This window comes from Gopherus flavomarginatus, chromosome 14, assembly GCF_025201925.1.
Source record: "Gopherus flavomarginatus isolate rGopFla2 chromosome 14, rGopFla2.mat.asm, whole genome shotgun sequence".
NCBI lineage: Eukaryota > Metazoa > Chordata > Testudines > Testudinidae > Gopherus > Gopherus flavomarginatus.
Window position 1 is genome coordinate 37,335,487 of NC_066630.1, and position 12,516 is coordinate 37,348,002.

A 12,516-nucleotide genomic window follows, 5' to 3' on the forward strand; every position below is an offset into this window, starting at 1 on the left:
CCTCCCGCAGCTCCCAGCGCTGCTGGCTCCTGTGAGCTCCAAACCCCGCGCCCCTCCCGAGCCCGGCGCTGCACACGCCCGCAGCTCGCGCCCGGCGGGTGAATGAGATTTCTGCCAGCGCCGTCAATGGGCGCAGGACCATCCAGCCCATCCCAGAGCCCGCCCCCGCGGTGCTCCCATTGGCTCCTGCTCCGCTCACATCCCCTTCCCCATTGGCCAGCCGCGCTCGCCAATCCTCCAGTCACCATGGTAACTCCCCCCCCGGGAGAGCTTCGAATTCCTCTGCACACCCTCCCCGTCCCCAGCCCCCCTCGCTAGTGTAACCGCGGCCCCCACCCCCGCAGAACTGGGTTATCCCGGGCTGGGGGCAGCTCCCGACCCCCCCGGCTGCAGGCACCGATTCCTCCCCCCCCGCGGCTGCAACAACCACGTCCCTGCCCCCCCGCATGCAGCGGGGGAAGTTCGGTTAACTCTGCAGCCAGGACCAGTTCCCGGCCCGCCCTTCACCCGCACCGCATGGAGCTCCTGCCACAGGCTGCAGGCCACAGCCGGGGAAACTTTTCCCGGGGCTGATCCGCTGGGGTGACCCTGCCTTTGGGGCTGCCTCCAAGGGGTTTCCCGCACATCCAGATGTTACAGTTCGGTTCAGTGGCTCTCCGCTCCCCCACTCCGCTTCGGTCACTCAGCGGCCCCAGTCGGGATCCGAGGCTGTGTCCCAAGTGTGGTCCCCACAGCTAGGCAGCAACAGTGCCTGTCCCACAGAGGCGGGGGGGACCCAGTAAGCCCCGAAACGCTCCCACCGAGCCCAAGCGGCACTCACCCCCTTCGCAGCGGGACCGAGCTGGCGGGGAACCAGCCAGCCCAAACAGCTCAGATCGCTGTGCTGGTGGTGACCTAGTAGAGCGGCATAAGAGAATTTAGTCTCCTCCTCCTCCCAGCTGGTTACAGAGCTGGGGCGGGGGCGGGGGCGGGGGAAGGGAAGTGGGAAAGGACTGGCACAGCCCGGACAGAGAGGGGAGGTGGAAGGGCACAAGTTACACACCCGTTCCCCAGGGTGAGTGGGGGCCGGAGAGCAGGGAACGTTGGAAAGGGAGTGATCTGAACTTGGAAAGCAGTCCTGGAGGAGAATGGAAATATGCACACAGCTTGGATCAGTTTCTCAGCTGCTGCTTGCTGCAGGGGCAGAAAAGGGGGCTCTGTGCTGGACTTGGCACTGCAGCCTGTTTGCACTGGCAGCAGTGAGTGCAGGACACTAGTGAGCATCAAAGCACAGGAATGGGAGCCACAAAGACCCATCCAAGGCCCCTGGATTTGCTCTGAGACTCTGGTCAGTCACCTCTCTTCTCCTCAGGCCGCCCCCTGTGCAGAGCAAAGGGCTCTGCACTCAGCCAGATACTACTGAAAACAGGCTGAGGGCAGCAGCAATTCCCCTACAGCAGAACTGAACCAGGCCAATCAATCAAAAAGCCACACAAGTAAAACTGCAAACCCCAAAGATTTTGGCGTGAGTGCCCAGATTCTGACCACTCAAGATTTTCTGTGCAGGTGTATTTGTGTGCGCACATCTCAAATCTTGGGTTTGGTCTTGGTCTCTTAAAAATAATAGTACCTAGCTCTTACTTTCATCAGTAGATCTCAAAGCACTTGATAAAGCAAGTTGCTGTTATCACCATTATGAATATTAGGGCCATTTGCTAAATTCAGATCTGGACCTTTATTCAGATTTTAGGCACCCCTAAAACTCATGTGTTTGCATGAGTGGAAATTTGCCCACAACATCAGAGCAAACACCCTATGCTCTAGAAAATCATGGGCTCATCAGTGGCTACAAGTGGTTAGGACAGGGCTGGGCAAGCTTTTTGGCCTGAGGGCCACATTTGAGTATGGGAATTGTACAGCGGGCCATGAATGCTCACAAAATTGGGGGTTGGGGTGGGGAAGGGGGTGAGGGCTCCAGCTGGGGCCAGAAATGAGGCACTCAGGGTGCAGGAGGGGGCTCTGGTCTCAGGTGCAGGGGAGGTAAGGACTCCAGTTGGGGGTACAGCTGGGGATGAGGGGTTTGGGGTGCAGGAAGGGGCTCCAGGCTGAGACCAAGGGCAGGAGGGGGATCAGGGCTGCAGCAGGGGGATGGGGCACAGGAGGAGGTCAGAGGTGCAGGCTCCAGCAGCTCTTCTCAAGCAGCTCCTGGAAGCAGCAGCAGCAGCATGTCCCCCCTTGGCTGCAGGAGCTGCTGAGCTGGCACTTGGGGCAGGGGCAGCACATGGAACCCCCTGGCTGCCCCCAAATGTGGGAGCCAGAGGAGGGACATGCCACTGCTTCCAGGAACCAGGGCAGGGGCAGAGCAGGACAAGTCCCAGATCCTACTCCCTGCTGGCAGCTCAAGGGCCAGATTAAAAGGTCTGACAGGCCAGATGCAGCCCCCAGGCCATAGTCTGTCCACCCCTGGGTTAGGACCCTAGTTTTCCATCTCCTCAGAAAGAGGTCACCCCCAGAACTCTCTTATGCCACATGGGACTATTGGTTCAGGGCTACTAGGGGAACATACTACCTACTCCCTCAAGAAACCAAGACAACTTCTTACTTCACTGTGGGTTCTACTGAAGGCCAGCCCATTCGACACTAGCCAAGCATAGCCTCTGATGCAGGCATGGCACATACCTCTCACAAGCTCCCCCTTCTGCTCAGGGGTGGGCGCACTCTCAGTTAATGGCAACCCCTCAGTGGTTTCTCAGGCAGTTTTTCTGTGACTCAGCCCTCCAGCCAAGTCACATTCAATGTCTGAATGTGAAACAGAGCAAACCCATTCTGGGGTATGCAGTCTGTAACTTGTCCCAGTCCTGCTAAGGGCCACACCCCCAGAGCTTCCTCTCTGAACTCAGCACTTACTCAATCCCAGCAGCCAGCCAGAAACACCTTCTTAGCACCCCCAGTCCTCCCAGGGTTGCTGCTGCTGCTGCTGCTGCTGCTGCTGCTGCTGCTGCTAGGAACACAGCCCTCTCTCCTCCAACTCCAGTAGCAACTGACTGCTGCTTTACTCTGCGGCTCCCTTTATATGGCCCTGCTGGGCCCTGATTGGCTGCTTCTTGCAGCCTCTCTCATTGACTGCTTCTCTGCAACCACGATAGTTCACTTGGATGACTTCTCTTCTACTCCTCTCTGAGGCCTCGAGCAGGGGACCTTTGGGCCTAGTCCACTCCATCACAGCCGCTGAGAGATTTGATGAAATCACAGCCTCAGGTAGTAGGGCCGGTTTCAGTACTAGACCCTGGGGAGCTCCAAACACATCCCCAAAGGCTGCCGAGGAAACACGATCCCAGCTCCTGCACTATGTGTTTAAGATTACCTTGTTTGACTCACCAGCCTCACAGATCAGTGCCTGGAGGGCTAGGAGGCACAGCGCTATCAAAGTGACCAAAGTGCAGCATTTGCTGCTGAGATCACACTGCTAACACCATCTCATTCATGTATACCCCTCTGGCTCTGACTCTGCACCCAGGGGATTTGCTGGATTGTCTTCACCTCACCACTGCTCTGTCATTGCCAGCACCCACTGCTTATTCACGATGGACAGCGGGAAGGTTAGAGCGAACCTTGATGTAGGTTCTTGGGCATCATCTACCATCGAGATGTAGTAATGGTTGGATTAAGAAAGTGACTAGTAATGGGATAAGGAGCCTTTAATTTCTGAGTTGCTGGTTGGACCCTTGGTCCAATCCAAGAGTGACAGGAAGTTGGAGAGGCTGGAAATCAGACATTGTAGAGCAGTGGTTCTCAACCTATTTCCCATTGTGAGCAGCATATGCAACTCTCTGTGTGTTATGTGGGCCGCACCCACACAATATATATACTACCGGTATGGCTCTGAGGATGTCACATGGACTGCAGCTGTGTGCTGATTGCACAGACACCAACTTCCTCTCTCCCCGGGGGGTGCTTGACCCCCCACTTCACCCCTTTCCCCAAGGCTGCACCCCGCCCTGCCTCTTCCCCGCTGGGGGGAGGGAGGAACTGGCTGCCGGTGGGTGCTAAGCACCCACTAATTTTTTTCCATGGGTGCTCCAGCCCTCAAGCACCCACAGAGTCAGCACCTATGGCTGATTGGGCTGCAAGCGGCCCGCAGGCTGAGAACCACTGGTGTAGAGGGACAGGAAAGGCCAGGGAGACATTCAGAATCGAAGCCTCTGTGAGCAGCCTTTGTGGAAGCCCTAGTGAAGAGCAGCTTCCAGCTTTACTGAGCTCCTCCAGGTAGGGAGAGCCAGGGCTGGCAGCTGGGCACTCACAGGGGCAAAGAGGGGCTCTGTGGCATGATGGTAAGGTCATAAAGTAACTTTCTCCCACTGAAAACAAATTCCAAATAAAAGTAGAAAACCAGCAGCTTTGACTATATCAACCCCCACAAGAGCAGTTTACCACATGGCCCCAAGTGAATTATGTATGAAAACAAAGGAGACAGATTCCTATAGTGGAAGCAGAGACCACTAAAGCAATCTGCTCTTCTGAGGGTCAGGATTCTCCGAGCCAATGCTGCTGAGAGCCTGGACTGGTCAGTGCTGGGACTGGTGTCAGTAGCATGCCGGCTCCCCAGCACTGTGGGAGGGGCCACTTGGCTGCTGGATGAGACCCTGAGGTCAGTAAAAATCCCCTGGTCCTGGCTGAAAGAGCCAGAGTATCAGCCTAGCCAAATTCCCACCCCCGCATCCCCCAATTATGTCACGTCCCTAAATGTCCCTGTTGGTTCTAAAGGGATAATGTATTCTTCATCTCCTTTCCAGCTGTGGTCACGCTCCTGAGCCGTCCAGGTGAGTGGGTAAACGCACCAGCGTGCTCGTGTCAGAATTCCCACTGCCAGTCCCTAGGTGCGTGCACCAAGTTTCACTCTCAGCCTCCAAGCACAGCAGGATTTACACACTCCAAGATTCACACGCCAGGTACAGAAGGATACCCAGCAATGCACCAGCGCCATGATGCAAAACCCCAGTCTTGGTGCGCAGGGGTTCTGTGCTTTCGTGCCAGGATTCCAAAGCCCTGGCTCCACGTGCAAGTGGATCTTTCCACAGAGGCTGCTTTTACAGAGCTCGAGAGGAGGGAGCTGAGGTTTTGGGGAACTGTCAGCAACTTCCGACAGTGTGGGCAGAGAGTATAGCAAAACAGCTTTTAAATGTAGTGCAGCGTGGGCCCCACCCCACTGGCAACCCAGGGCTATAGTCTCAGCATCAGACTAAAGGAGACCCACGTGCTCAGCACTAGCCAGCCCTCTATTTATGGAATGCGCGAGCCAGAGATGGAGGGAATGCAGAAACCAGAAGCCGCTTGAAATCTCTAATTTAACGTCTTGTGTTTCAGAACGTTCGCCCTCCCGCTCCAGACGTGGGAACGCAAGGCTCGACTGAAAGCGCGTTTGCTGCCCTGGTTTTATAGGTTTCTTTATTACGTTTTTGATTTTTGGGGACCCCTTCAGTGTGGGGCACACAGGGATCCCAGAGCTGCAATTCCCCAGGGCCGGGAGGGGCCTGTCTAGGCTCTGCAACACAAACATTGCCTAGTTCAACCCCACGGCACTCCTGCTGGTTTGGGATGGAGGGCTTGTCCAGGAAAGAGAATTAAGGGCTAGTTTTTCCGCAGGCCTCCTTACCCTAGTGTGCACAATTTGGGAGGGACCCTGTTATGCTTGCACACACAACTTATATTCACATATGCAAAGGCTGGAAGTACATGTGCAAAACACCAGTTTGTGCACACAATGACCCATTCTGTACGTGTAAGCCAGTTGCACTGGGAAATCTCTGCAGGTGCAGGTATAGAGGCTACAGACAACATGGCTCTGAAAATGTGACGTCTGGCTCCTCAAAGCTCCGTGCAGCTTCAGTTCACCCAGCATGCCTGGGTCAGCAAGAGATCCCCAGCAGTACCATTGTCAGAGAAAACCTGCACCTAGGAAAGTTCCCAGGTGGAAAACTGGGGAGTTGGGCTCTTCTAGGTCCATGACAGGAGCAGTGTGTGTCCAAGCCTAAGAATGACTGGATATGGACTGTCTCACTTCCTCTCTCAGAAAAAGAGGAGATAGTTTTTCCAGACTAGAAATAAGGGCATGCTGCACTGGGGTTCCCTGCTCTGGGGTTCCCTGCTCCGAGGTTCCCTGCTCTCGGGTTCCCTGCACCGGGGTTCCCTGCTCCGGGGTGGAATCGGGACACGCTGCTCCGGGTTCCCTGCTCTGGGGTTCCCTGCTCCAAGTACCCTGCTCCGGGATGGAATCGGGGCACGCTGCTCTAGGTTTCCCTGCTCCAGGGTGGAATCAGGGCACGCTGCTCCGGGTTCCCTGCTCTGGGGCGGAATCGGGGCGCGCTGCTCCGGGTTCCCTGCTCCGGGGCAGAATCGGTGCACGCTGCTCTAGGGTTCCCTGCTCTGGGGCGGAATCGGGGCGCACTGCTGCAGGTTCCCTGCTCTGGGGCAGAATCGGGGCACGCTGCTCTAGGGTTCCCTGCTCCGGGGAGGAATAGGGGCACACTGCTCCAGGGCGGAATCAGGGCATGCTGCTCTGGGGTACCCTGCTCCAGGGCGGAATCAGGGCGCACTGCTCTGGGTTCCCTGCTCTGGGGCAGAATAGGGGCGCGCTGCTATGGGTACCCTGCTCTGGGGTGGAATCAGGGCACCCTGCTCTGGGTTTCCTGCTCCGGGGCGGAATAGGGGCGCGCTGCTATGGGTACCCTGCTCCGGGGTGGAAGCGGGACACTCTGCTCTGGGATTCCCTGCTCCGGGTACCCTGCTCCAGGGCAGAATCGGGACACGTTCCAAAGCAGCACTGGGTCAGCCCTCAGCTCTCTCTCTACTTGCTTTTTCCAAAGACAGAAGAGCAGGGCCGTATCTAAACCCTGCCAGTTCCTGACCCTTTCAGAAGGAAAACAGGTTTATTGCGGGAGACGTTAAAGTCAAACATTTGTGCCTCATTTAGCAGGACTCCCTGAAACGTGCAGGATGAGATCACTCTTGGAGTGTGAATTTAGAACAGTGTCTCCTCCTAACCCCAGCCTCCCCTCTTGGGGGCCAGCTCCTCACGTGCTGTCTCTCTCTTCCACCCAGAACCACCAACGATGCCTTCTGGCAGGGCGCCAGGGTGATAATCCACCTCCACCCCCACTTCACCCACCACCTCACTGCATTCAATCAGGATGTATATGTAGAGAGATACAGCGAGCGATTCGTGCAGCGCTGGAGTCCAACCAGAAGGATGCACAGCAGGGGAGGAGAAGGGGAGTGTCTAATACTGGACTTCCCTGCTCTGGGCTGAGCTACCCCCCTCGGACATGGACTGAAGCTTTGTGTGGCCCAGATATACTAATGCAGGGCCCCAGCCTTGGGAGCATGGGGCTCAGTCCTGTTTTCACCTGGGTTCCAGCAGGATTTATCCAGTGACAGCTCAGGGCATTTGGGAGATCATTTCCCCTCCCCTCCCCTCAGCACAGGACACCCCCAGGAGGCTGTGGGACCCAGGCCAGCCAGCCCTTGGGCTGCCGCTTTGCTGTGTCAGATTATTGTCCTCCCCCAGGCCTCCAGCTTCAGCAAACTCCCTGGCCTCTGCCCCCAGGTGTGCCCCATCCTCCCAGCTCAGCGGGTTTCTGCTCTTCCATTCTGCCTCTCCTGTGTGCCCAGGGCTGTCCCTGGGGATGGGGGACTAGGGTGACCAGACAGCAAGTGTGAAAAATCAGGACGGTAGTGAGGGGGGACGGGGAGTAATAGGAGCCTATATAAGAAAGACCCAAAAATCAGGACTGTCCCTATAAAATCGGGACATCTGATCACCCTACGGAGGACATAGCACCACCCTGCAGATAGAAACTCGGTGCCTCCTCCCTGGCTCTGCCCAGGCCCCCACTCCACCCCTTCCCCTAACTCCACCCAGTTCCAGCCCCTCTCCCAAGCATGTTGTGCCCTTGCTCCTCTTCCTCCCCCCAGCACTCCAGGTGAAACAGCTGATCGGTGGTAGGCGCTGGGAGGGAGAGGGAAGCACTGACTGGCAGGGCAGGCCGGTGGATAGGAGGAGCTGAGGGGAGGGGGAGGTTGGTGGGGGGCTCCTCTTCACCCCCCCATCCGCTTCTTCATGAAGTCCCCAAAAGCACAGGGCCCAAGGCGGTCGCCCCGGTTGGCAGAAGGCTCCATGTGTGCCCCTCCTCCATAGGGGAGAAAGAAAAGGAGAGGCACACCTGGCTACTCCCTCATTGTCAGTGATCCCCAAGGTCGAGGATGACCTTCTATGGGTTTTATTTTTCATGGGTCCTTTAGTGACTGAGGAGTCTGATCCTTGAGCCACAGGCTCGTTGGCAGACATTGCAGGTGGTTTTGGAAGACAGGGTTGGGCTGAGGTTGCTGCGTGACCGTTGTCGTCCCTTTCGTTTCTGGGGTTTTTCTGCGACCAGGGCAAGGAGATTTTCTTCAACAGCAGACGCTCCGTCTGACAAGTCTTCGCCAGTTCTCCCTATCCTGGGCTGCTGTCTCCCAGTGCGTGGTGTCGATGCCACATCTCTTTGTGTTTATCTTGAGGGTGTCTTTAAAGCGTTTCTTTTGAGACAAAGACACTGGCTCTCCTAGCACACCACTGGAATGGCTCTGTGCTCCAGGTAAGGGCAGCACCTAGGGACTGAACTGTGAGACAGCTCTGTGCCTGCCCCCTGCACGGCCGCCCTTGCTCTGTGGGGCAGTAGGGTGCTCTGGCTGGCATGTCTGGGGGGCAGGGCACCCTCCTGCATAGTAGGATAAATAGACTAGGGATCCTGTGTTGTCTCCGCTCCCCCCCATGCTGTGCCCCTTGCTGTGGGGAGCCCATACAGAGGAATCGGGGGTGGGTGGCCCGTGAGCTCCCAATCCCCTGCACATCAGGCAGCTCGTCAGGGAGCCCTTCCTGCACATTCAGGGCTTGGGATTTTTGCACTCACCTTTGGGGGAAGAAGCAGATTCGATATAATCAGCCCACGCATGTGAATTTCCTGCCGGCGGAGCTGCACAGGAACCGGAAGTAGGTTAGACTGGAACTCTGTGCCATCTCTAGGAAGACTCCAGCTGGCCTGCCAGGTGAGTGTTCCTCAGGTAAATCGACACTGAGGTGTGGTCCAAACTCCACCAGCAGTGAGGACTGAACCTGAGACCCCTGGGTCTAAACACATGGACCTCTACTGCCAAAGCTAAAAGACTTAGTTCTTGTAGGCCACGGGCTGTACAGATGCAAATCTCCTTATGTGCCAAGCCTCTAAGAGGAGGCAGCCGCCACACTGGGTAAGCAGGGGTTACACACGATAAGCTCTGAAATTGTATGAACTTCCAAAGAGCAAGAATTCAGAGCCAGGTTAATTTGCAACACCAGGTGAGGACTGGAAGTGAGTAAGATGCTTGTAACCAAAGGGATACAAAATAATACAGACTATCTCATACTGACGGCATATCCCCACCCCTCACCCCTGTGGAGCACTGTGTTCAGTTTTGGTTGCCACACGATAAAATGATATGTTACACTGAAAAGGCCCAGAGAACACCAAAGCTGGTTAGAGGCTTGGGTGGACTTTACCTCAAACAAGGGATTGCAAGAGAGGATGGTGCAGAGAAGATGCGATTGAGGGATCCATGATTATGAGGCGCACACTGAAAAGTGATCAGTCCTCTTTATCTTGCCCCAGAATATAATAGGAGACCAAACGGACAATCAGTGGCAGGCCCATTTAGAGCCAATGTAAAGAAAGTCTTCATCTAGGCAGTGGCAATCCGGCCACCGGAGGTCATCAAATCAAATACTATGGCTGGGTTTTAAATCTAGCAACATCCCCAGCCGCGCAGGAGGCCCAGGTTCAATGCCTGGCCCCTGCAGTTTTAACGGCGAGCGTGATTAAGCACTGCAACAAGTTATCAAGGGCTGTGGTGGATTCTCCAACCCTGGCAATGTTTAAATCAAGCTTAGAGTTTAAGAAAAGAAACGCTCAGTTCAGAGGTTCCCAAGATTTTTGGCTGCACCCCTGCATGCCCATGGGGATCACACAGCCGCCAGCTCCAGCCAATCCTGGGCAGACAGTGACTCGCTGAGGGGAGCGGGTGGCTCTCACCCGAGGCACCGACAGGACCCAGTTGAGTCCATGGCATCATGGTGTGGAGGGGACCAAGGCTCCTCACCCTCCCTCCCACCTGCCCAGCACCTCTCGCTTCCACAGGCTCTGGGGGGTTTAAAATACATGGGGCCATGGCTGGCTGGGTGTCCAGGCCAAGGCAGCAGTGGGGAGAGCACTCATAGACTCTCCAGCAGTCAGGGAGAGGAGAGAGGGGAGAACAGCAGGCTGCTGGGCTGGGGCAGGGCAGGGCAGGGCAGAGCAGGGCCTACCTTCCTAACCACTGGCAAACTCCCAGTGTGCTCTGTGTCCCTGCTGCCAGGGCCGCCCAGAGGGGAGGGGGCAAGTGGGGCAATTTGCCCCGGGCCCTTCAAGGGCCCCGCGAGCCCTGGCCTGGCGGTGGTCCGGGTCTTCGGTGTCATTTTGGCAGTGGGAGGCCCTTCAGTCACTCTGGGACTTCAGCGGCATTTCAGCAGTGGGGGGCCCTTCAGTGCTGCTGAAGATGTGGAGCAACTGAAGCTCCCACCCCCCCACCGAAATGCCACCAAAGACCTGGACCACCACCGGGTGAGTACAAGTGCCGCAGCTTCCCAGCTTTGTCCCAGGCTCCCTAAATCCTCTGGGCGGCCCTGCCTGCTGCTGCCACCCTGTCCTGCTCCAGCCCAGACACCTGAGCAGCTATAACCGGGTGCCTGCCAATAGCCTCATCACACCCCAAGCGTAGGGGTCCAGTTCTGGTGTCCACAAAGTATGCTGATAAGTTGGAAAGCTTTGAGAGAAGGGAGTGAGTGAGGGATCAGAAAGCATCCCTTTAGCTGACAGGCTCCAGGAGCTCCATCTACTGATCTTAACAAAGAGAAGGTTAAGGGGTGACTCAATTACTGTCTATAAGTACCTACGTGGGGAACAACTATCTCCAGTCTATCAGAGAAAGGTGAAACATGATCCAGCAGCTGGAAGTTGAAGCTAGAGATGGTCACACTGGAAATAAGGTGTACATTTTCAACAGTGCGAGTACTCAGCCTCTGGGACAATCTACCAAGGGCTGCCCGTGGTGAGTTTTCTATCACACACATACTTGTAAACCATGACTGGACGTTCTTCTAAAGGATTTGCTCACAGCGTTTGTCGAGGCTGATTCCCCACTCTGGCACTTCGACTGCAGAAGGTGGGAGGCCCGCAAGGATTCTCAAAATTAATACTGGCCACTCCGGGCTTGTATAAAACTCCCAAGGTTACAGCTTTTCTCTGACCTTGGCTTGGTAAACGCTGCCACCACCCAAATGCAAAAACATCCCTTGGACCCAGGAAGGAGCACTTGGGAATTCCTCCCTGGGGGGTACCGTCAAGCCCTTACACACACACATGCACACACGCACGCACACACACGGGAAGAGCTGAGAAAGAAAACAAAGGAAATTAGCTGTTGCTACCAGTTAATCAAACAACATATGTGCAAACCTCTTAGGACACAAAAACCCAATGCTGTTCTTAAAAAAAGGTAAATTTTATTAAAAACAGAAAGAAGGAAAATACATCTGGAACTTAGGCTTTTGCTATTTTAAAAGAGCAATTGCAAAAATTAAGGACCAAAACTAGCTTTCTTGGGGGTTCAGCTTAAAGGTGACAAGCAAACAAAAGCATCTGGGGTTAGCACAGAGGAGATCCACAAGCCAAAATAAGAAATAAACCTGATCGCATCTAACTAAACATTCCCTATCCCAATGATTCTTCTAGGTATGGAAGATAATTTCATACCTGGTTCAAACCTTACACAGCATTGCTGCTCCGTCCCTGCAGCCCAGAGAACAACAGACAAAGGGAAAGTTTCTTTCCCCGCTGTAAAAGTTCTAGCCTTCCCGTGGCTCTTTTAGTCAGGTGCCCACTTTTTCTTTCTTTACCTGGGGTCCTTTTAACCCTTTACAGGTAAAGCAAGTAGAGGGATTTTACAGCTAACTGGCTGGCTGGGTGTCCATCAAAGGGAGCTACCCTCTCCCTCCCCCTTCATTTATCACAGCATTATTTTGGGGCAGGTCTCTGGCCTATGCTGTACCAGAGGTCAGGCTAGATGATCGCAATGGTCCCACCTGGCCTTGAAATCTCTGACTCTCTGAAACCAACAGGCAGTTGGGATCCAGATAACTGTGTTTACACAACATGCAAGGCTTGGATACATATACACACAGCTGCTCTGCCTGGCTTTTAACATACAGGGCACAATGCACCATTAGAGGGCTTGCCAACTATTTAAAGGGATACCACCCATTCCTGTACACAACAGCATAGACGCAGCCGCAGCATATTCTTCTTAAGCCTAATTTTTATGCACACTATACACAGAGTTCTTGTTGTCGTTGGACGAAGACAAACAGTAAGGAAAGCAGCAGCGGCAAAGCTTACAGACAAGTGGCTGCACTCTAAGAGCTTCCGATAA

The 12,516-nt window shown here is 55.1% G+C and overlaps 1 protein-coding gene across 3 annotated transcripts in view; it reads right to left on the reverse strand.

Moving 5' to 3' along the window:
* CCDC102A (coiled-coil domain containing 102A) overlaps window positions 1–915 on the reverse strand; it is a 64,073-nt gene extending 63,158 nt beyond the window's left edge. For all 3 annotated transcript variants that reach the window (XM_050923306.1, XM_050923305.1, XM_050923302.1), the window contains exon 1: window positions 821–915. The gene's annotated coding sequence lies outside the window, so the exon portion shown is untranslated. The remainder of the gene's footprint in view (window positions 1–820) is intronic.
* Between the last annotated feature and the right edge of the window lie 11,601 nt (window positions 916–12,516).